The sequence below is a fragment of the Vanessa cardui genome, chromosome 19, assembly GCF_905220365.1.
Source record: "Vanessa cardui chromosome 19, ilVanCard2.1, whole genome shotgun sequence".
NCBI lineage: Eukaryota > Metazoa > Arthropoda > Insecta > Lepidoptera > Nymphalidae > Vanessa > Vanessa cardui.
This window is the reverse complement of record NC_061141.1, coordinates 2,943,824-2,971,261: the sequence shown is the minus strand read 5'-3', so window position 1 is coordinate 2,971,261 and position 27,438 is coordinate 2,943,824. Positions and strand designations below refer to the sequence as shown.

The window sequence follows — 27,438 nt, the reverse complement described above, 5'->3', positions numbered from 1 at the left end:
GATCACATCTCATTATCAATAATATGAATCTGTACATGTATATTTCGCACGCGATACGCACTTCTGTCAAATGAACTCACACGACGATTGTAATTTACAAATCATTTGTATAAATTTGCATTAAAAATTATATGTATTCAATCGTGTAACTGTCAAATCGCAGATGTCACTGTCAAGTAAATAGTTGCACGAGTTTTTTTTTTCTTAACCTGCAACGGCAGCAAGAGATGTATCACTGTTAACACGCATTTTTTTTATTGTGCAAAGATATCAAAATATAGGTATTAAAATAATTTTAAGTTCTAAATACATTTTAAAGAACTCCCACGTAGAAAAAAAAGGTAAAGTAGTAGTAAGTAACAGCCTGTGAATTTCCCACTGCTAGGATAAGGCCTCCTATTCTATTAAGGAGAGGGTTTGGAACATATTCCACCACGCTGTTCCAATGCGGGTAGGTGGAATGCACATGTGGCAGAATTTCGATGAAATTAGACACATGCAGGTTTCCTTACGATGTTTTCCTTCACCGCCGAGCACGAGATGAATTATAAATACAAATTAAGGATATATATATAGTGGTGCTTGCCTAGGTTTGAACCCGCAATCTTTGGTTAAGATGCACGAGTTATAACCACTGGGCTATCTCAGCTACATGTATACATGCCATGTAGGAAGTTCTTTAAAATATATATAAAACGTGAACCGCCTTTCTGTATATGTACGTTTGTTGACAGGCTTTCCTAACGAGTGCTGACGATTACGTACGAAGAGAATCAAACTTGTTCTTTTTATTATCTTGAATAAGTTGTCATAGTGTTATATAAGTTTCTATAACGAGAATTTCTCGTTCTTATTAAAATATTTCGCATTCCAAAACATCTGACGATCGCATATCTGATATTCTTAGTAATTATTATTTTTTTATTAATTACTAGCGACCAGCACTAAATTTTCCATCCATTATATTATATACAAAAACCTTCCTCTCAAACCACTTTATCTACTAAAAACCCTTATCAAAATCCGTTGCGTAATTTTAAAGATCTAACCGTACATAGGGATAGACAGCGGTAAGCGACTTTGTTTTATACTATGTGATGATTACAAGTTTTCGTAATTGTGGCTGCTATTCCTGATACTCTCTTGCGGAGAAGATTTGAATTCTACCTGGTGGTGGAATGTTGGTTAGTCATCTGTCAGCTTGTATTAGAACACATTTACGTAACCTCAGGTAGAAAAGAGCATTACAACCCTCTATATCAGTCTGAATAGTTTCCGACGTCCTCCTGTTTTAAAGCGACGTCGCTTTGTGTCTAAAGTTTTTTTTATTAATATTAATGAAAGACGTTGATTGATAAATTGATTAAGTAAAGATTTTAAATTAAATTATGTATTATTACATGATAATATCTCGAATAATTTGTATGAATGTTGCAGAACTAATTAGGAACGATAGTGATATATCTCGATATCAACGTTTCCAGTTGTGAGCATTAGTTCGTGCGATCGGCGCAAGCGCATAAAATCGAAAGCGGTGAAAACAAAGCCATGTGACGCAACCGCTCTACTCTACATGTGACGCATTCTTACGAGATAAGACCGCGTTCACATTTATATGCAATCGCAAAAATGTAGATTATAAATTAAGTGACATTTTTTTTTTAATTCGAAATGTGTTATTTTTTTGAATTTGTTAGGTAATTTTTTTTCATTCTTTTGTTAAAAACATCTTATATGGTGTATATTGATACGATTCTACGTCTTCTGTTTTGCATACGATAACTGGCATATTTATGTATCAAACATTTGTATATGTTGGTTGTTACCAACATATACAAATGTCTGATTGTTTGACCTGGTGGTCACCTCTGCCCAAACATTGACACTTTAAGAAATGTATACTAATACTAATGACTACTTTTAAACGAAGCTTTTTTTCTTGTCCATCACCGCCTTAAGGTATTATTGCTGTAAGACATTTATTTATTTAACAATATTGATCTTAAATCGCCGATGGACACAAACAGAAACACATTTTTAATAATCATATATTTTTAACTTTATTTATACGCGATTTCGTTTTGTCAAGGCGCGCCCCTTCACGATTCCTCCCCTCCATTATTATTCGTATGCATGAGTACGAGTTACAATCGTGCTAACAAGATGTCTTTGTGTGAGACACCTAAGATTAAGGCAAGTAAAAAAAAAATATTAAGAATTAATTGATTTACTATGGAGGGGCGCGTCGTTAGTGAACGTAGGTTGTAATAGCTTATGACCTAGTCTCTTAAAAATCTATACTTCCATACTTAAAATTATAAATGCAAAAGTAACTCTGTTTGTTTGTCTCGATTTCACGCCAAAACTATTGGAACAATTTTAATGAAATTTAGTACACAAATAGTCTTGAACTAGAGAATAGACATTGGCTACTTTTTAATTGAAAAAAAGAATTGTGATTAGAGAGGTCTTACATCAATGTCACATTGTAAGTTAATTTGTAAATATATTCATATTTTCTACGGGAGCAAATCGGGTAACAGCTAGTAACTCATATAATATAATGCAAGATGATTATAAATTATTTAAATCAGAGTAGGACAAGCAAATGAAATGATAAGCTCTTATTTCTCAAGATTGAAGCAAAAGTGTTATTACCTATTTCGTTATTTAATAACTAATAAAGTTGCACTTTTTTTGTTAAAAGGTCAACAATTTTGTAACGACATTTCCTTGTTACTTTATTTCATCCTCTGAATAAAATTATCATTTGAATGCATTTTATCAAAACAAAAGAATAACTTTGAATTATAAATCGCTTATGTGTTGCCATATTCATTAAATATGATTGTTTATTTTGATTGCTCTGTTATAAAACGCAAGCAAGATGAATAGTTAAAATAACTCATAGTATATATTTAATTGGATGACTCTAACACTATGTTAATTGGTTTTTTGTTATATACCGTTAACGACGTGTGCAAGCCTAATAAAGATTGATTTCTTTGATACAAATCAAAATCTATATCAATTATATTATAAATGTGAAAGTAACTTTATCTATCTGTCTGTATGTTACTCTTTCACTACTAAACCATATAACCGAATTTAATGAAATTCTTTATGAAGCAAAATTGAGCTCCAAGACAACCTACATACATATACAAACAGGACATAGCCTACTTTTTTGGCTAACACAATTATGACATGACAACCAAGAATTAAACGCGAGCGATTGCGCGGACTAAAACTAGTTTAACATAAAACTTACTCATTTCGTAAAATAAGTATATAATAGTGGTTGTTTTTTTATAATATTTGCTTTTATTTCTTACAAACAGGCAAGGTTTAAGCGCGAAATTGATCTTTAAAGAAATTTAACTTAAAAATAGAACAAATATTATGCTTTAAATTCTGCTTACATTAAAACGTTTCCTTGCATTTCAGTAATACGCAGGTTTATGAGAACTCTGCCTTGTTAAATTCAACCTAATTTAATTAACTTGCGTTAAATTCTGTACGCACTAATTTCCCTGTGAATAAAGCCGTTGCTTTTGCCATTTACCTTAGAATATGAATCATTATCACACTCGTCAAAAACCTGTTTATTACATGCATATACAAAGGTAGAGGAGTAAATAGGCCACCTGCTGGTAAGTGGTCACTACCGCCTATAAATAGTGGTATTATACTAAGTATTGCTGTTTTGTGGTAGAATATATAATATGGTATCTACGTAGAGCTTGCATCAAGCCTTACCAAGGATTAATTAAATTCGATTACTGATTTAAGATCACCTATCTCGGAAAATGTTTTGAAGTCATTTATTTCCTTCTATAAGCTGGTATCCTTACGACATTTTCCTTCCGAACTGAACACGAGGTAAATAAGTTCAGTTGCCTTGGTGTGTTACCTTGTAATTATTAAATTCCCGATACAAGTATAGGTCAGGCTATGGTTCTTTACTAATATTATAAAATTGTATCTCTTTGTAAGTATTGGGTAATCCGTAACTAATGAAAATGATATCTTTTCTTTTTTTTCACAGGAAAGTTGCATTACTCCTAAATATTATAGGTTTTTTATTAGGATTTTATTTATAGCACATAATTTAGTATATTCATAATTTACACCTGTGCAAAAACAGGGCAGTTCCTCATATTATATATTCAGGGGATTCCTTTACCCATACAACTGGCTAGAACAAAAAATAATAATAAAAAAAACAAATGCGCGCGAAACGGAATTAAACCGACATTAATTCATTTTTTGGGCGTGGACTATAGGGTCAATATTGGTGCGACTTACAATTTGTTAAAAACTGTTCCTTGCTTTTTCTTTAGAATTGTAAGATGGACTGAACTGACTTTTTATTTATTTATTTATTAACAGTGAAATTAACTTGATATTCAATACGAAATAATAATTGTACATTGTACACAACAATAAAATCCCATACATTCAGTTCTAGATTTACAGTGAAAAGTAACACCTACATATTCAAAAAAACGATGTAGGTATTGCCTTTATATGCAAAGAGACCTAACCACAAGACTGTAACCATAGACCCAAATAGTCCATCCTAAGAGAGAGACTCCGAGTGCTATAATAATCTATGATATTAATTATGGATTTGCGAAAAAAGAGTAACTACTGAGTTTGTTGCCGGTTCTTCTCGGTAGAATCTACTTTGCGAACCGGTGGTAGCTTCACTTAATTGTAAAATGACGATTCAAAAGTGCTTGTAAAAGCCTGCTTGAATAAAGTTTATTTCGATTTGATTTAATTTGATAGCGTTTTGAATGTGGACGAAATTTTTATCAGAACTTTATAAGTTAGTAAATCTAATGTATGTAAATAGTAAGTAGTTTACTGGAATAGTGTTGTATTATAAATACAGATACAAATCAAGATTTGTTAGTTATTTGATATTTGTATGGAAAATTGCATGGAATACGTAAATCTCTAGCAGTTGGTGGTAGGGCTTTGTGTAAGCCCGTCTGGGTAGGTACCACCCACTCATCAGCTATTCTACCGCCAAATAACAGTACGCAGTATTGTTGCGTTCCGGTTTGAAGGGCGAGTGAGCCAGTGTAAAACTACAGGTATAGGGGACATAACATCTTAGTTCCCAAGGTTGGTGGCACATTGACGATGTAAGGAATAGTTAATATTTCTTACAGCTTCATTGTCTATGGGTGATGGTGACCACTTAACATCAGGTAGCCTATATGCTCGTCCGCCAACCTATACAACAAAAAAAAAATCTGATCCTGCGCAGATCTGTTTAATATATATAACCTATCTCATAAACTTTGTAAACGAAAAAAAATCACGATAACCTTATTATGCTGCAAAGAAAGATAAGCTAAGAAATATACTTTCGCATTTATAATAATAGTGATTTCGTAATAATATATAAAAACTTTTTGCATAACTGTCTTTATAATAATAATGTGTACATATTTTTATACAAAAAAACTTAGTTCTTGTTATATAATTATATCAAACCTACATGCTTAGCTTAGCATAACATTATATCAGAATAACATTAATTTGAATGTGTAATTTTAAAAACAAATCTAAATTACCTTATCATGTTCACTTATGTTTCATCGTAATTACATAGCTAAGAAAATTATACTGATATTTTTTTGTCAGAAATACTCAAATTAAAACACTGTGATTACTTCTCCTCGAAAAAAGGTTTTACTTTGTGGTAGAGCTTTGTGCAAGCCCGTCTGGGTAGGTACCACCCACTCATCAGTTATTCTACCGTCTAATAAGAGTCACTTTTCACATTGTTACCAATGGATCATCATCGCAATTATTATTATTTTTCCCATGCATATGTCACACACAATGTAAAATTTCAGTCTGACAGACAGTTCGTATGATTGAACACGTTAACATTATGACGTCATATGTGTATGTTTGTTGCTAGCTTTGCGATCAGGCGATATTTTATCCATTTGAATAAACTGATATACATATACCTATATCATATTTTAAAAAATAAAGCTATTTAAAATATGACTTATGTAAAATCAATTTAAAAAATATATTAGTTGGACAATTTTTGAGGTAGGTATAGTCCGTTTATTAATATGATATAAAGTCGCCTTTCGAATTTTACATCATTATAACATTGATTATATTTTAATGATGACCATAATAATGTAATATCGAAATTTATTTGCTGGAACACTGTAATGACTTGACATTTGACCGTAAATTTAACTTACTAATATCATATATGAAACTTTGTGTGATAAAATTTCAATGAAAAGTCGATTACTTTATGCAAAAGGATATAGATTACTTTTTTAAATATCTATACTAAAAAGGCCAAGACAAAACAATATAGTGGCATATTCTATTTAGTTCAAGATTTATTTTTGTTAGTTGTTTACCTTCAGTGTTGCCAGTAACGAAAACTAATATTTGAAAAATTCATGACAAGCAATAAAAGAATATTAGATATCAACTTGAGATTTTAAATAATGTGAACTAATTTTCAGTGAAAAGTCTATTATTTGACTTTATATGTATATATATATATATATTTATATGATTGGTCCGAATACCGTTGCGCCATTGAAATAAAATGCAAGTTCTAAATAAAATAAAAAACATTAGCATTAAAACACATTCCTCATTTAGCACTTTATAATTTAGCTGATTAGAGTCTTCAATTCCTTTGCCTTGCTATTTTCTTTGTTTTTTTTTTTTTGCTTTTAAATCGTTTGTTATTCTAACCTAGATTTTTATTAATTACTGTTCTTACACAGCAATTGTTACCTGGTTTTATAATGTTATAATTAGGATATAATGATAGCTGTATCTATAATTAATAACTATATATTTTAAGATTAAAATACCATTGAATTAATATAGAAATTGGTTTAAGCTGGTTGATTATGAAGCGATTTAATTATATTTTATAAATATATTTAGAACAAAATATGTGTATTCGGTTTTCGTCTTTAAATATTATATATAACCTTCCTGTATTTACGTTACGATAGATCTGTATAATTCTACATATGTACTTCTATCTTCATACTTGGTGGTAGGGCGTTGTGCAAGCTCGTCTGGGTAGGTACCAAACGTTATTGTCTATGGGTAATGGTGACCAGTTACCATCAGGTGGCCCATATGCTCGTCCGCCAACATATACCATAAAAAAATGTAGAAAATAGTGATAATTTGGAATAATTTTTTTATACGTTACGATGCACTGAGCGACACGTGTCGTTAAATTTATTTCTTTTTTATTGATGGTTTGTCACGTCTTCAGCTACTAATTACGTGAACGTTTACGATAGAACCGATCGAAACCTTTCCACAATTATGAATCGTTAAAAAATAATAAAATTTTAGTCGTCAATGCAAAATTCGAATAGCCGAGATATTTGAATAATAAATTTATAAATTGATTCTATCACATGACAGTACAACGGGCGGCCATGTTTGACGTTTACGGATGCGTTCAGTATATTACAAATAATAATTTCATATAAGGATACAGTAAAATGAGCTGAGATGACCCAGTGGTTAGAACGCGTGCATCTTAACCGATGATTCCGGGTTCAAGCCCAGGCAAGCACCACTATATATATGTGCTTAATTTGTGTTTATAATTCATCTCGTGCTCGGCGGTAAGGAAAACATCCTAAGGAAACCTTCATGTGTCTAATTTCATCGAAATTCTGCCAAGTGCATTCCACCAACCCGCATTGGAACAGCGTGGTGGAATATATTCCAAACCCTCTCTTTAACGGAAGAGGAGGCCTTAGCCCAGTAGTGGGTAATTTACAGGCTGTTACTTTACTTTACTTTACTTTATTATTACGTCAGGTGTTTTAAACTTTCAATAAACTTCAAAATAAAAACATGACTGCGAAACACATACATTACATCATATTGTTCTGGTCTCAGTAATTATTCAAAGATTCCCGACAGACGCCCACCATCAGAGGCTTACAAATTAATTGTTTTAAGTTTGTTACAAGGCCGTTATAACGTTTTGCTTAGTATGATTAATAATCTACACTCCTACTCTATATCTTCTATACATACAATAAAACTAGAGTGTCTGTTTGTCATATTAAAACAACCGCTTTATAATAAATACTTATGTACAAAGTAAATATACCAAAATATCATATTTTTTACAATTTTTGTTAATCTTTCTGTTTGTTCTGGCTAATTTCCGGAACTATTAATATATTAAATAAATGTATTTAATATATTATATAAACACTCATATATTATTAAAGAAAAATTCGTTTGATTAGAAATACATTCAATATGTAACTGGTAAGGTTAACAAATGATTCTTATCTCTTTTAAAAATATACAACACAATTAATTAATTACAGCGCCGAGTAAAATCTGACGTATATAACGAGTAAACATATCAAATAAATAGAAAAAGATCAAGGATATGTATTAACATGAGAATATTATTTAATAAACGTTAAGAAAATAAATGTGAAAGTAAAAGTACAATCGTTTCATTGAGTAAATAAATTTATGGATGTTGACGTTTGCGCAATTACATTCTTAAGAATTATATTTTAAATGTATTTGTAATAATACTAGTGAACTTTACCGCAATTGCTCCAAATAACGCAAGCGATTGTTACTTGAATGGCTAAGAAATACTCAGACATTTCAGCGTATGACTGAGTAAAAACTAACGTCAAGAATTTTATGTTTTACATTTTCCAATTTGACGAGAAATCCACGTCTTTCAAAAAGACGCAAAATTTGTAATGAAGGCAATAAATGAATAATATAAACTTCTGTAACTTATCAATTTTGTTTATTTAATATAGTCTCCGTAGGTACACAATATCATTATACAATATGTAAGTATATTTATGTACTAATAAATACTACTGTAACTTACATTTACTACACTGTATTTTAGAGTACTAACCGCCTTAACTGTTAACCAACCCAAATATAATATTGGGAACCTTGGAGAATTTATTTCAAAATCTTCAAAATCGCATGTCTGCGCAAAAGGTTTGCTCAAGTAAGCGCAAAATGATACTTAAAAGCGTGATCGAAACTATCAGTCATATCACTTGTGTATCATTGCATAAGCATTGACGACATAATTTTTAACTAATAATAAATTTAATATAAAGTTAAATTGCTTAAATCTAATTATCTTCGTATTAAGGACTAAATTGCAACAAAACATTTCCCATACATCCGCTTTGTTAATATGAATATTTATTGAATGAAAAGTTTTGGTGATATACATAATGTACCTTATGTTTAGAGCAATTAAGTCGATATTTAAACGAAATAAACGAATCACTTGCAATACAATTTCACACATGATTACTCGGCTTAATAAGTGGCTATTTTAGTTGCGTTTAATTAAAGATATTTGTGGAGTCATTGTACTTGTTAAACCAATACTTGACGTAGTGTTTTAAATCAGATAACAATGATTTATTCCAACTTTCTGACCAGTTTCATTCATTTCGATACATTAGAAACACTTTCTCCTGAACAAATAAATAGTAAAACCAAACTGATATCATTTATTATGTATTTGTTTAAGCACAGCATTAAATTCGAATTTTTTATACATATGAAAACTTTTTAGATAAAACTAAACGAAAAAGTCAAGACTGTCCCTCGATCATTAAAAAAAAATAATAATACAAAATTTAAAAATGGAACGGCAATGACATTTATGCATAGTCTCGAATTCGTGTGTTATTAAAGTTTGAAATTAATTTGTTCTGTAGCGAAAATTTTCTATTTGTAATGTCTTCATACATTTTCATCATATGACAATTAACTTTAATAATGAGGAACGTTAGAAACACTCATTCAGAAACATTAATCAATATTTATATATATAAATAATTTCGTGCAGGTCTACAATAAACATTATTTATCGTTAAAAAATAATGTATTTTAAGTCGACCAAGTGTGTCCAAAATTCGTATAATCGAAATGTATCGATATCAATTTTTATACTCAAGCTAATTTTTATACGATAATTTTCTCGCCTCTATATATTATATATTTTTCTTCAAGATATTTTATTAACATAAGAATTAATAACAATGAATGCTTAAATATATACAAATGTGAACTAAAACTAGCTACTGTACAAATCTTGACCGCGTGGAATGTTAGCAAGAATGCTAGCTGCATTTCCCCGTTTTTATTATTTTGAAAAAGTTATGGTATCTGAAAAGTAATAAACCGTCATTGTTTAGTGTTTGTTTATATTACCCGAGTGACCGATTTTGTTTAGTTCTTTATATTTTACACGAACGAAGCTGTGTTTTTATCTAGTATTGATATAAACGTATTATCTTGTAGATGTTAACTGTTGATGAAAATGTACGCTGTCTTGTTAAATAACATGTTAAGAGACAAATAATTGCACGCTCCTACATAGTCACGTTTATTGAAACAGAACATTTATAATTAGATATAAATAGCTATATTAGTTACACCGTACATATTATAATTTTTTTTTTCACATACATTACTCTGATCTCAAGGTATGTAGCTAAAGCACTTGTGTTATGGAAAATCAGAAGTAACGAGCACAACACCCAGACCCGAGACAACATAGAAAACTAATTATAATCAACAACGACTCGGCCAGGAATCAAACCTCGGCGTGGCGTACCCATGAAAACCGGTGTACACACCACTCGACCACGGAGGTCGTCATAGTCGTCATTATATAGAGTAGAGAGATTTATTCAAATCAAGTGAAAATACTAATAATTTAACAAGATTAATCTAATTTTAAAATAATGAAGGAATGCAGATTCAAACGATCAGAACCGACAAGGAATACAGAAGTATGTTTTTATGTTACGATCATAGAAGTTCACCTGATGGAAAGTAGACTACCACTGGATATGTATATGAATCATGGATTACATAGTCCTTCGAGTAGCATATGGCAGGATGATTTAGTTAATTCAATGTAGTATACTGTTATATGTAATTTATTTACTAACTAAACAATAGTAACAGCCTGTATGCCAAGCTAGGGTCTCCTCTACCTTTGACTACACATGTGGCAGAATTTAATTGATATTAGACATGCACGCATGCCTAATATCAATTAAAATCCTTGCGATGTGTTCCTTCACCGCCGAGCATTAGATCAATTGTAAAGGCTTACCTGAATGAGCTCGTATTTAGAAGCTTAATAAATAAAACAGTATTTAACGTCCTACGATATAATGGACTTATAAATTTCTGTCTTTCGTAAGAATTCGTCCAGTCGATTGAACGCGATTTGTGCAACAAATATCAAAACACCGCAGTCGCATTTAAAGGTATTAGTAATATTAAGTTCACACAGCCCTTTACTTTGATCACACGCTATGATTCTATTAAATAATAATTTTCGACCATAGATTATAATACTTTTATATATATATATATATATATATACATATATATATGAACTTTTTATGTAACAAGTGGCAACACCTGATGGAAAGTGAATACCACCGCCCATGGATATCTGCAACACCAGGGGATTGCAGGTGCGATGCCGGCCTTTAAGGAAGGAGTACGCTCTTGATTGTTTTATATGACTTCTATTGTATTTCATTGTTCTGGTGACATTGTAAGGCTGCAAAATACGTGTTCTTGGGTTCAAATTTGAGTCGAACTCTATGTTACTATATACATATTTATATCCCGAACCGGCTTTACAGATCATAATAAATAAAATTATTTACTATTTATTTATATTATTTAAAATAAAAACAGCATTAACTTGTCGAATGTCTCGGGATTTAGACCCTTACTTAGAAAAATCGGTGAAATAAAACTAGTTAGTTTTTTTTTTTTTAAATACACATACCGAGTAATCTAAAAGAGTTCGTAAAAGACTCCTTGAATAAAATATGTTTAGAATTTGCCTAGTTCTCTGTAAAATCTGATCCGTTTGTCTATGACCGGAAACGGTCAAAAGGGCATTTCAAATAATAATCAAATGAAACGACACTTCAAGGATACCAACGTGATGTATTAATTACAGCTCTTGATTAGTAAATTGCGGTGACAATGTAATACGAGACTCTCAATTATATTGCCCGTATAAAGGTCGTACTTGTGAGAAAATATATGAACGATACATCAAACCAAAGATAAATCGACCAAAAGGAAACTGACGATATCTTATATATTAATCATCAACCGCTATGTTCGTCCACTGCTAGCAGTGGTGAATGTACAAATTTGCCGCTAGTAGGCTATTCGATTTTTGCCGCCCCTACTGACTTTCAATATTCGATACGTTTGTTTAGTTCACAATCACAATTTATTATGAAAATGAAAATTTATGATTTGTTTTCTATAGTCCTCATTACATCGGCTTTTTCCCGTTATTAGTATGATTATGAACTAGGTAATATACCTGTCAGTTACTAGTTTATTTTTGCAACCCATTATGTAGCTAAATTTGCCGCCCCCTCTAAATCTTAGCCTACTGGTAAATCCGCCACTGACTGTTGGATATAGGCCTCTCCAATTCTACGGCACTATGATCGTTCTTCGGCTACTTGCATCCAGCTCTCAATATTAATAGCGTAGGAATTTTTGTCCCAGTGATTATAGGACGATTGATCCACATAGAAAATCGCTTATGGTCTGATTTTGAAGAGTTCCAGCCATATATACATAACGTTAAAGAGGATTCTTGATTGCAATTTATTTAATTGTTACAATTTAACAAAGCATTAATTTTAGAAAGATGAAAAATGTTATAAAAATACTACAAAATCTTTTGAATAAACACCAAGTTCTGTGAGACCCACTATTTAATAGTTATTATTGTTATCTACATTAATAGTAACTCTATATAGAGAGACTGAATTTAATATATTTTTTCTGTTTTGATTAAGTAGCCGATAAATATTTGGCTCGCAGTCCGCTTTAGAAAAGTCGTGACGATTAATCCGGAATAAACGCTAATAATACATTTATTACTAATATAATAAATGTGAAAGTAACTCTGTATGTCCTGTCCTTTCACGGCCAAAAAACTGCAGGTCTATTCTGTAACAAGAAACTCGAATCTCACCGAAAACACGAGTGTAAAATGTCAGAACTTTAAATGTGACATATCAAAATTGTATCACTTTAAGTTGTCAACATTTCAAGTGAAATACGAAGTGAATCTTTACAGAATCGACCTGCACAACCTAATTTGATGTATAACCTCAATCTCAAACTTCAAATAAGACGTTGTTTTATACATAACCTGACGACTTCTAAAAGGCGAGGTATACCATGTAACAGCCTTATTTGTATATGTATATTTAAAAATACGTATATCTTAGGAATTCGAACGTGATTTTTTTTATCAGCGACTTTAAAACTTTATCAAAATACAACACGTAACGAGGTCTCGTTAAGATTAACATCACAACCAAAACCTTTTTTAAATTGGAGTCTTAATACGTTTGTTTGAACTTTTTATTTACATAAATTGCCTAGTTATAATATTCAAATGATATCCAGTTCATTTAAGAAGGCTATACCAACGTAGTTATGTAAAGCCGTTCGGGATATAGACTGACGAGGAATATATACTCATATCATAACAACAACAGCCTGTAAATTCCCACTGCTGGGCTAAAGGCCTCCTCTCCCTTAGAGGAGAAGATTTGGAACGTATTCCACCATGCTGTTCCAATGCGGGTTGGTCGAATACACATGTGGCAGAATTTCTATCAAATTTGTCACATGCAGGTTTCCTCACGATGTTTTCCTTCACCGCCAAGTACGAGTTGAATTATAAAGACAAATTAAGCACATGAATCAGCGGTGCTTGCCTGGATTTGAACCCGATATCATCGGTTAAGATGCACGCGTTCTAACCACTGGGCCATCTCGACTCATATCATAAAGGGGTAAAATTGTCTCTGTGTGGAACAGACAATTATTAAAAAAAATCACTATAATATTAATTAAATCGTACATGGCACCGTCAGTATGACGTAGAACGAGTGACCGAAAAGACATATTTGATGGATTATTCAAAAAGGAGATATTACGAAGGTGATCGACTTAGCTTCTATATTGATTCTCATCATGTTTGATAACGAGTTTTTTTTAATTTTATGTTATAGGGGGCAAATGAGCAGGAGGCTCACCTGATGGAAAGCGATCACTACCGCCCATGGACTTCTGCAACGGTGTCTTTATATATATCTATATGTTTTTATATATATTTTTTATACAAATCTATAGTATAACCTTCTTTATAAACAAATTGTACACGAGTAATGCCGAGGCTGATCCCTAGTCGACAATAAAAACAGAAGTTTAAATTGTTCATCAAATATTTTTTTAATAATATTTATTACCAAAGTTAACAGTTATGTTCTTAATTAAAAATAAACATGCTAACTCTCGACGCGGTGATCTTTACAAAGATATAATAGCTACAGCTTCGTTGTTGTACCATACGATTTTAAGTCGCATGTGAAATTTAACACCAATCTTTTTACATGTATTCACTTTAAATGAATCATTATTTTTCTCCTGCAACACGCAAAGGACGTTGACATTTACAGATGATTTGAATGAATTTAAAAATCGAACAATATCCTTTTTTTATTGATTGAAAAACTAAGTATATCTAAGCAACTTTCATAATGCCTACTATAGTATAAATTTGCAAAGAAAATTTTACGATTGCTCAAATGATTGTACAACAAACAATTCCGGCCACCCGCTTCCGTAAGCATATTTAGAAAGTTCGACACAGCACGCATACGAAAAACTGATTAAAAATGTACCCTAAACATGCATTCATTACCAAGTGCACAGTATTGTATATTCAAACAAAACCGTCAATGATTCGTTAACATGTTAATATATACGTAATTTGTCAAAGGAAATAATTTGAATAAACCGAACGTGTTGAAGGTGAGCGAAATTTTTTCGTACCAAGGAGGTTTTAATGTTGAAACCTTTATAAAGATTTGGAAGGTTAACGACATACTTAAATGACTTTTGACCAAGATTGACACTAAAAAATCACTTTTCTTTGTATTTTTACCTCCAAATTTTTGTACTATATCTATAAATATTCTTGTTATTCATAATTTCAATGCAAGGCAACACGTCCTTATAAAATATGCTTTATACATACAGACATATATGTATATGGGATTACATTTAAACTAAATTTAAGACGGGTAAAATTGCATGGCACAACTACTTATACTCAATTCCAATCATTACAGGAAAAATGTCAAATAAACAATAATTGTCAGCAGATTGACGCGATATCATTCGAGGTTGATAGGTTGATTAATCTATGATATTTTCTATGGATTTGCGAAAAAATGGCGTTTTGAACTTCGACAAAACTTTTGTTAAACTAAAGATATATTAAAGTGGAAATAAGTGCAATAGTAAAAGTAGTAACAGCCTGTAAATTTCTCACTGTCGGGCTAAATGCCTCCTCTCCCTTTGAGGAGAGGGTTTGGAATATATTCCACCACGCTGTTCCAATGCGGGTTGGTGGAATGCGCATGTGGCTGAATTTCGATGAAATTAGACACATGAAGGTTTCCTCACGATGTTTTCCTTCACTGCCGAGCTCGAGATGAATTATAAACACAATTAAGCACATATATATAGTGGTGCTTGCCTGGGTTAGTTTTATAAATAAAGTGCAATAGTGTTGTATTATAAATAAAGATGAATCATAAACTTTTATTAGTGCACAATATAGCTCAGTTATTAGCTAATGATAATACGTAATTTAAGCTTTCTTTACCTACTTCCACTGGAAAAGACTACATATGACAAGAATATAATGAAAACCTTTTCTGAAACGCGCTTTAGTAGTTTTTAAGTTGGGCGATACAAAAAACCTCGTCATTAATTCACGTATACAGATATCACTTAGTATGATAAGTGAGTTAACATACAAAAATGCAAAAGCTATGTGTCAACGCATAGGTAGTTGTTTTTTTATTTATTTTATTTGGGTCTTCGTCAATGTGTAAAGTGATAAAATAATATAAAATAACAGAAGTCAAATTCTATTATAAGTGTCAACTACTAAAAGAACAACACAGCATGCACAAGAAAAATCAATTTTTAAACTAATGAAGCCTCTTAATTTTAAAACTACTTAAAAATAAATGTAAATTAAAAACTAATTAAAATTGAATAAATTAATCTTATAAATTCAATTATAAATTGTACATATTAGCGACTAACTTTAGCTATTGTATCTAATAACATAATGTATATAATTTACAGAAAATATCCGAATTGATTTTCTCAATTATGACCATTAAAAATTTAAATTATAATCAAAACAAAAACAACAATTTATAAGTAAATGCATCGTTTGTATGAATTTTCCCAGTTCTGTTATTTAAATCATCTGATTTCTGTAAATGGAAATAATTGTATTCAAAGAAATCTACCGTTGACAATAACCGTTTTTTTGTTTACATTTTCCCGCGTTGCACAGATTATAAATTACATAGAACTTCGTAATGTTATTCAACCTGCTTCTTTAATAATTTCTAAACTGTTATTTATTGTCAAAATATTATTTTATTTGCGTAACAGAATATTTAATACCTACAGTATAACATCAGATTTTTTTGACGGATGATTAAAGGTATAAGGCTTAACTTATAATTTAAAAAAAAAATCAAATGAAAATTACGAAGAAGAAAAAAACTTGTTTACAGTATCGAAAGTGCTTTTCTTGTGTTCCAAATAATAATAAAAAAATTAATTACATTTTATTCCAGTATGAATGAGATTTTTTTCTATTAATAATTGTGTATCTACTCATATTATGGGACATTTCAATAACAAGACGGCCATTATTGAACTCAAATTATACTTTAAAGAAAGAATAAATTCTGTCTCACAATATATTATAGACTGTCAAGTATAAGTTGGCGTTCCTGTGGCAGCACCTGCTACATCCTTTGTCTTGCCACTTTTTTGTTTATTTTACCAATATCTCCCTAGAAAATAATTCTCTACGTCTCATTTTTAATAGGTTTTGGGTAAGTTTTCTTAATAAGGGTAAATAAAACAAATAAGATATAAATAAACAAAAAAAAATGAGTACATGTTTTTGCCACACGCCAACTTACACTTGACGCGCTATGACATTCTGACTTTAACAGTCAACCTTGTGTGACACCATTTCGTTTTAAAACGTGATATGTAAATATGCTATATGCTATTTTTTTTGCTAGTCCTAATAACACAAAATAAGGTTTTATATAAAAATAAAATTATTGCATATTTGACACTAAATCTCTCAATTTAAAAAACGACACAACATTCTAATCTAATTTATTAAATTTTTACGTAACAATTCCATCTCATTTAATTCATTATTATTTTTATCACAATGGAATAAAATGTATATATTTTTTTTATTTTATGAATAAAACAAAAAGAGCTATAGATAAACAAACTCACAATATCTTATGCATTTTATGTAAATTCTTAAGACTTTTTTTGAATTACAAACAAAAGCAGAATATTTCGGCAGTGTAAACAGTGATATACCTACTTGTGATATCAAAAACTGCTCTGCATATGTAAGGAAATAAAGCTTTTATAATAGCCTTAATTTCAGCACGTGTAGATACTCAGTTAATTGCTTAGAAAATAATCAAAGCCATCAGCCGTGCTCTTAGCCCTACGTCTACACGTAGGGCTAAGAGCACGGCTGATGCCCACACCACCCACGCCTTACGCCGCCTCTGTCTACACAGAGGCGGCGTAAGGCGTGGGTGGTGTGGGCCACCAAAAAATAGGGCCTCGAAAACTGAATCTTGCCCATATTAAGATTCGATCTTGCGCCGCTAGTGTCCCTACGATTAGTGTACGTTCCAATGATGTTGTAGTAAACAGATATGTTATTAACGCGCAAAAAGTAAAGACTAGAAAACGCCCTAATTGGGACGTTTGCCTTTAGTCGTTTTACGTAGTAATACGTTATAATACATCATAATTACGTAGTAATACGTTTTGCGTAATTAAAACATCTAGTTATCCCTTTTACTTATTGTTTTTATCAAGCTATCCTTTTTACTTTTAAGGAAATGTAAAAGTAAACTAAAATAAACGGTCCCCGGCGCGGCACACTTTTTTCTGTTGTTTAGTATGGATATAACATATCTGTTTATATAATGTTGTCTTAAATTTTCGCGATTATTACACATTTAAATAAAACTATTATCGAGGTCACGGGTAGTCTACCCGTGACCACGAACACTGCAAATATCTGTTTATTAGAATATCATTGGCACGTTCCATATTAATACATTAATTAAAATTTATATACACTTTACACTACTTTCCATTCACGATACTTTTCGTTTGAAATTACTCCATTTCCCAAACTTCAGTTCCGACAGTGCGTGAACCGCCAAAATCAACATATATATAAGCTAACAATAATAAAGCGATCCGATACCATCGAACGCCTCAATTTTTTTTTCATAAATGTTTATTGAAAAGACATTTAATAATCTCTTCATTATAAGCTACATTATTATATTATATAATTTAAAAAAAAAACCTTGAATGGATCGCATACAAAATCCTAATTTTGTTTAAATAATAATCAAACGTACCAAAATACCTACTATTGATCAGTTTATTTTTGTCTCTTTTTCTAAAGCATACGTTTAGTAATTGTCTAACAAACATGTATTTCCTCGATCGTCTGAAAACATTGATGGTAAACGTCAAAACAAACGTCAAATTAAAAAAAAAAAGCATAATTATTATTTGTATGTCAACACTTAAACGAATTACATAACAGACATATTTTTAAATTAAGATCTAGAAGCCGGCGAACGATATCTAAGTTACATAAATAAATATGCAATTATTAAAACATTTTAATTAAAATACAAGTAGCAACGACAACTCGTGCGATTGTTAGGTAACGCGCATGCGTGTTGCGTTGATATCTTTTCTATCGCACATAATATTACACGAGTAATATAATGAATTATATATAAAACCTTTTGGCTTTATAAATATTTTCCTTTTCATTTCAAACTATATTAAAAAAAACAATAAAATGATTTTTTTTTATTGTTATTTACCACCCACAAATCACCACCAGAGTTGTTTATACATATGAAAAAAATTATAAAATAATCATATTTTATAAACATATTTCTGTTAATTTAGTCAAATATATTTAAACAAATTAATTTTAATTAATTCATCGACAGCCACTAAATGTTTATCTCATTTTAATATATTTATTTTATATTTCTATTTAATTTTGCTAATGTTATCTCAAACTATACACTTAATATATTAATTAATCCATTAAGTAGCTTTTTGTTCCGTATTCCGTGAAAGATATTTAATGTTTTCCGCAATTCATTTTAGTGCTCTCAATATTTTAATATTCTCTAATACATATATATATATTATAGATGATATACATTTTATTTATATAAGAATTATTAACATTAAATTCTTAAATATATATAGATATACATTAAAAATAGTTACTGTCTAAATCTTGACCGCGTGGAATGGTCGCAAGAATGAAGCATGTATTTTATATTAAAACATATTATTATATTTAAATACACAGATTAAAAACTTTTTGGTTTTTTTTTATTAAGACCAATGATAGCAAACTTGTGTCTACTTTTTTTTCACAATAAAAAAAAATGAACATTTCTATCATTTTAAAATATAATGAATTAATAAATAATCGTGATACGTACGAAAACGAAACTTTTTATTATACGCAATAATTGCACGCAATATCGTGTTAATATTTTATAAATTTTCACTTACCGTATAGGAGACGACAATACGCAGATTATCAAATAAAAAAAATCCGTTCTATTTTTTAAACACAATTCGTCACTTCGATTTTTGAAAGACCGTTCGAATTTTGAATGAACGGTTGCGAATGAATTCGGGCGCGTGCAGTCGCGTTCCGTACGAAACGTCGACTGATCGACGAATCGTTCGCGGCGAGTTCTTCGCGCATCGGTCAACGCAGGTCGCGACTGAACCCGTTCCCTTACATTCGAATTTCGTAAACTTTAATAAACAAACTTACCATTACCGATTATCTATTGGATGGTTAATAATTTTACAAGCAAAACGAGCAATGTATATCGTAATTTTTTAATATAAATTATGCAGTTATTATACAAAGATCGTAAATCGGATCACGCACGAGATGTTAACGTATACTTTGAACGACAATAAATAGCTTCAGGGAAATATATTTACAATGCATTCGTTCATTTTCTTAGCATGTCTTGCATTGTCTTAAAAGATTTATTAAGTAAATACAAGATGAGAGTAATTTCTCTTTTATTTTTCGCTCATTTATTCGGTTCAGAAATATGTCTCATATCGAAATGTCATTGTTGTTATTCGGTGTCAAGTCAAAGCGTGTAAGTTTCTTTTTATCAGGGTTGCAATATCAGAATAATAACTGTATATTATCATAATAATAAGCTTACTATGTGTTTATGATCCATCGCGTGCTAACTAGTGTGGGTACACATCACCATGCATGTGTTGAATAAAGATAAGGCATTTGAATACGAATTTGAAATCCTAACCCAATGATATTCTAATAAACAGATATGTTATACCCATACTAAACAATAGAAAAAAGTGTGCCGCGCCGGGGACCGTTTATTTTTACATTTCGTTACAAGTAAAAAGGATAGCTTGATAAAAACAATAAGTAAAAGGGATAACTAGATGTTTTAATTACGCAAAACGTATTACTACGTAATTATGATGTATTATAAGGTATTACTACGTAAAACAACTAAAGGCAAACGTCCCAATTAGGACGTTTTCTAGTCTTCACTTTTTGCGCGTTAATAACATATCTGTTTACTAAAACATTATTGTCCTAACCTTATCCAAACCAAGATTAAGCCCAGCTGTGGGATATAAACGGCCTTTTTTTATCTTCTACTTTACTAACCTCAGCCAATTAATAACCAGCCAACCAAAATATTGAGTAATAAAAGAAGACTGTAATTTTAAATTAAAGCAATTTTTTACATATTTCTGGGAATTCCGTGGCTTATCTCTTTAGGAAATAATGAATAAGAACACAAAAACCATAGATCCGCGTCTACGATTTATTTAAAAATTAATTTATATCCTTCGTAATAATACGATTGTAAATTGTTTCTCAGCGATTAAAATATTAATAGAACGATTAATATTCTGAATTATACTCAATGTACAGTCAACAACAACAGCCTGTAAATTCCCACTGCTGGGCTAAAGGCCTCCTCTCCCTTTGAGGAGAAGGTTTGGAATATATTCCACCACGATGTTCCAATGCGGGTTGGTGAAATACACACGTGGCAGAATTTCGATGAAATTAGACACATGCAGGTTTCCTCACGATGTTTTCCTTTACCGCTGAGCACGAGATGAATTATAAAGACAAATTAAGCAAATGAATCAGCGGTGCTTGCCTGGATTTGAACCCGCAATGATGCACGCGTTCTGACCACAGGGCCATCTCGACTCACTGTAATGTACAGTCAGAGTAAGAAAACCTTCATCAGTCTTCAAATTCATCCTTTATCAAGTCTCAAATTCTTAGTACCTTTTGAATCTAAACATCAAATCATTGCGACGCAATAAGTCATTCTCAATCGGTAAAGCAGATTATCGCTCATACTGAGCACGCGAAAATAGATCTTAAGGTGACGAACCTTTTCTTACCCCGACTGTACCTGTAATTTAGAATCACAGACCGTTAGTTATAATACATAATGTGATTATTCGTCACGGTGCAAATGATCGGTGTGGATGACATGTTTGTTTCAGTGATTAGCATTGTGAGGCTATAATTTCTAGAACTGGATTTAGAGGTCTGAAGGCCCTGACAGACATAAAACTGGGGCCCCTTATTATTTATAAATTTATATTTATTTTATTAACATACTAATTAATAACATTAAATGCTTACATATGTACATGAACAAAATGAACTAAAACTAGTTACTGTATAAATCTTGACCGCGTGGAATGGTGGAAAGAATGGTAGCAGCATTTCCCCGTTGAATCGCATCTGGGCAAAAAACAAACCAGCCCACCGGTCACCAGTGGAGGCAATGAGGCGAGGTGTTATACTTTTGATGAAGCTTTTTGCACCACTACTCCAAGGTAATAAATATTTTTTATTCATAAACTAATCTTCGAAGTTACCATTTTATAATCTAATAAACATCAAACAAATTATATAATCTTAAACAAAATATACCTACTTTACATAAAACTCGAACGAAAGACGAATACAGGTCATCGTATTTACGTTTTGCGTATGCAAATAAAAATGTTTATAATTTCGACACGAAACTGTAACGTTAACACATGACCTTGCTTTTTATGAGTTGGGTAAGATAGACATTGCCCTATCACAGAAATAGAATATTCAATGCCTCTTGAACGCCTGTTCGCTTGATCGAACTAGGCCACTTGATGGTAAATGGTTACCATAGCTCACATCATCAACAGCCACCAACCTTGAAAACTTGATTGGACTGGATTATGTATGTACTTGTAAGTCAATGTGCTAAAATGTTGTATTTATTTGGTAATACACTACTAAATAAATAACAGTACTCAATATTGTTGTGTTCCGGTCTGTAACATAACATAAAACAAACAAAAAAAAACAAGTAATTTTTAGTATTCTAAACTACGTATACTAAGATATATCACTCAATTGGACTATTCACAACTTAGTTTTATTACAATGTATACATATATTTAGAAGTTTAGGATAAAGGAACAGGATATGGGTTGTGAAACCTTCATCTAGGTCACATTCACACAGTGAAAGAACCCTTGTTATTTTATATAACAGTGACAGGTTCTTTTGACAATTTCAATTGCTATTGCTATTCTGTAATGTCAATGACTCTATACAATCCGTGATAGCGACAGTTAACACGTAAGATATCCGGTAAAGCACACCACGACATATCCGACGCTTGCGGGCTGTTTACGCAATTCAGACCAGAATAGTGCTAAATATGAGTATCGGGTTGAGTAATCATGAGGTTTCTTTAAGACGATGTGATGATTAAACTCACTTTTCATATAAATTGCGAATTAATTTGTAATTAACTTACCTAACTGAGATGGCTCAGTGGTTAGAACGCTCAGGCAAGCACCACTATATATATGTCCTTAACTGTGTTTATAATTCATCTCGTGCTCGACGGTGAAGGAAAACATCGTGAGGAAACCTGCATGTGTCTAATTTCATTGAAATTCTGCCACATTTGCATGCCACCAACCCGCAATGGAATTTAATGGAAGGGGAGGCCTTATCTCAGCAGAGGGAAATTTACAGGCTGTTACTTTACTTTACTTACCTAACATAAAAGTAAGGCTAGTTCGATTTTGGACCTTTTGACTTTTCAGCCTCACTTTTCGCGTGATATTTACGGAGTACATAAACATAAAAAGATTACCTATTAAATAGACTAATAATAAGTTAATATTTCTTAAAACGCTAATTTTTATAGGCACTTACCTTTATTTTTTTTCGCTGGAAAATCCATTTACGCGCTTCCCCCACGTGGTGGAAAGTGGGGAGGTACTCTCCGGTTTCAGCGGTAGCAGCATTGCCCCGTTGAATCGCAAATCCGATCCTCTGGGCAAAAACCCGAGCCAACCCCCTTGTCACCAGTGGAGGCAACAAGGCGAGGTGTTATACTTTTGATGAAGCTTTTTGCACCACTACCCCAAGGGCCAAACGTTTCGACAGCAAATGGAACAAAAAAGTTATTTGATATAAGACACGAATATTTAGACCTTTAATATTCTAATGAATATGATTTAATCCTTTTAGCAGACATCAGCCATGGCTACCTTTCTCAAGGAATACTTTTGATGAAGCGTTTTGCCCCACTACTCCAAGCCAAGCGTTTCGACAACAAATATTATTTCTTCTTAATATTATTAAGAGGAACAATTGATGAATTATTATAAACTATGCAACTGACGAAGCGAAATAAAACAAAAAAATAATGCTCAAAATATTTCACGGACACGATTCTGTGTAGATACAACTCATAACAAGCAAAAAAAACAAGTGTTTTGGAAAAACCGATTCTAATTAAATTGCTTTCGCTATGTATTATGTGTTAAATAACAGACAGAATAAAACTAATTAATAATGTTTCAGAAGAATTAAAAGACGAGTTATGAAAGTGTGATTAAAATCCTCATGTGAATAAATATAATATAAATAATAATAAATATGAGACAACATCGCGTACGTTACTCTGATCTAGGGAATGCAATCGCAAATTCATATAACTGAAAAAGCTAATAGCTGCTTGTTTGTGATAGTGAAGTTAACTAAAATTACGTTTTACTCGAAAGAAAATAAAAACCTATATTCTTTAATCTTACCAACTAAATAATAATCAGGTTGTAAGGAAATTAACGAAGGTAAATTAGGTAATCAAAACAATAAGCTTATTTCAAGGGAATTAGGAAAAAGAGTGATTTTGAAAATGACTCCTTAAAAAACAAAGGGTATTAATAATCATCTGCTAAACGGCATCTAATGTCCGTTGCAATGTATCCCGCTGCTGAGAATGCCCTCTCCGACTCAACGCTGGTTGGCAACAGCGTAGCGAAGCAATTATATGCAAACTGTAAAAATCGCCCCCTTGTTCCTCCACACTCAAACAAATCCATTTCTTTTTTACGCTGACCACTGCCGCCCAATCCCGTCAATCTCGAACGGGATCTCGTCATATAAATCGTCGGGATTGATCCCGAAAAATTACACGAGATCACGCGAGATCGGAATCCCGCGGGATCGGGATTGTATTCCCTACTCTGATCCCAATATAGGTAGCTAAAGCATTTGTGTTATGGAAAATCAGAACTAACGACGGTACTGCATACACCCAGACCCAAAACAACATAGAAAAATAATTATAATGTACATTGACTCGCTCGGAAATCGAACCCGGGACCTCGGAGTGGCGTACCCATGAAAACCGGTGTTCGCACCACTCGACCAAGGAGGTCGTTAAAATTAAAAAAAATGTAACTACAAGACCGATTTTGATGCAACTTACACAGTTCCCCAATGAGGTGTATCTAACTTAGATCAAAGTGATCATCTCAATACGGCTTTTAGTTTTCGAGAAATTCGTGATCAATCATACGAACACACAAACACACTTACGATATTAAGCACACGTGCTTGGAAACCAAAATAATTCATCATTTTTTTTTTCTATGTTATAGATTGGCGGACGAGCATATGGGGTACCTGACTGTAAGTGGTCATCATCACCCATAGACAATGACGCTTTAAGAAATATTAACTATTCCGTACATCGTCAATGTGCCACCAACCTTGGGAACTAAGATGTTATGTCCCTGGTGCCTGTAGTTACACTGGCTCACTCACCCTTCTTACCGGAACACAACAATACTGAGTACTGTTATTTGGCGGTAGAATAACTGATGAGTGGGTTGTACCTACCCAGACGGGCTTGCACAAAGCCCTACCACCAAGGATGCTCAAATATAATGAAATTGTATCAATATTATGATACATTGTATCGATATATTTATCACAACAAACAATTATGGAATTTATGAAAATAAAAATCAAAATATTTTATCGGAAGTAACACGCATACGCTGGTAAGTCAACGCACACTACGACAAATGCATACTCATTAATATGCTACTACCACACATAGGTACAGTACTTAAGGCGAGTTCCGTCGAAAAGGCGTTATAGCCAATCGACCACTATGCGACCTCTGGAATAACATATGTATATTATTTTGTGATGCATATTATAAACGCATATTATTTTTTAATAAAAGAAATTCCTAAAACAACTGGTTTAAGGGGACTACAGGAGCTAATTGCCCTTGAGAATCACGCGCACACATACATACACTAACGGGTCTAACGACAAAAACGGCATGTCCCCCCGCGCACTACGCTTAGCGAGGCGGCGAGGTTACGCCTGAATATTCCAATAGATGGCGCCGAACCGCCGCGCGCCGCGCCGAGCGAAAGCGAAGCGAAGTCAATTCTATCAATTCTATCAATCATAGATTTCATAAAAATAGACAGGACAACAGAATTATTTTACTTTCTTTGTGTCATTTAAAAAATTATGATAAAATTAAACAGAATTAATTAAACTTAAATTATTATTATTTTATGTACAAAAAATAGTTAATTTAAACATTTTTTTCTTTAATTTTTACTGTATCAATTCAATTAGTTGTAATACTAAATATTAAATCGTACCTATTTTTAAATTTTGTAAGTTTGTTAAGCGATTTATTAAATAAAATTGGAACTGTTCGTAATTTGTACACTGACAAAAAGCGTAGAGTTTGTTCGTTTTACTAATATCGGTACACAAAGAAAAAAAATTATGTTAAAAAAGTCAGCATCAAAAAGTTACTATAAAAATAATATCGTCAAGTCAGTTTAGTAGAATTATTGGTTAACTCGGTCAATCACAGTGGGTTTAGTCATAAATCTCATAAAAATAGTTTGGATATTAGAATTATTTGTATTGTTTTTGACTGATATTTGAAATAAAACTGATTCAATTAAATTCAAATATTTTTATTTATTTTTGGTTTAACAAAAAAACAAATAAATTTCGTTTCAATTTTTTTATTAAAATATTTTTTTTAATTATTCGTTCGTCGTCGTTCGTTATTAAAATATCTTGGATACTTGCAATCAATATTTCACCCACTTTCACTGAAGCTACGAGCTAAAATTTTTCAATTGTTACTATTTCCAATCTTTAAAAAATATTGAATTACGTATATGACACTTCTAAATATTTTAGTTCTTTGGTTCACAAAAATTACATATTTCAAGATGGCCCAGTGGGTAGAACGCGCGCATCTTATTGCGGGTTCAAACCCAGGCAAGCACCACTAAATATTCATGTGATGTGCTAATTTGTATTTATTTATTTTTTTTATTATTAAATTTCATCCATACATAACTATATTTCCTATTATACACAAAATTGATAAAATTAAACTCTAACGTAATAGAAATAGCTTCCGTGTTATTTTTTTTCGATTTTCTTAATTCTGAAAAAATAAATGCATAGTTGTTAGGAATTAAATTTTAATAATTATAAAATATATATATATTTTTAAATATAGTCCTTTAAAAATAATAAAATTTTAGTTCAGAGTGCGGGGATCGAACCTGCACATTCTTCTTGGACTTGCTTGCATTGACCAAATACTCCATGGTGACTGTAAGAAATCTGTCGAAAAATCTGATTCTATGCGAACTAATTGCATTGTTTTTAATAAATGTTTCCAATAATCATTATTTATAAAATATATA

At 31.6% G+C, this 27,438-nt stretch overlaps 1 protein-coding gene across 1 annotated transcript in view; it reads right to left on the bottom strand.

The window, feature by feature from the left end:
- LOC124537942 (alpha-N-acetylgalactosaminidase) overlaps positions 1-20,024 on the bottom strand; it is a 76,589-nt gene extending 56,565 nt beyond the window's left edge. Inside the window, exon 1 of the mRNA XM_047114916.1 lies at positions 19,855-20,024. The gene's annotated coding sequence lies outside the window, so the exon portion shown is untranslated. The remainder of the gene's footprint in view (positions 1-19,854) is intronic.
- Positions 20,025-27,438: the final 7,414 nt, after the last annotated feature.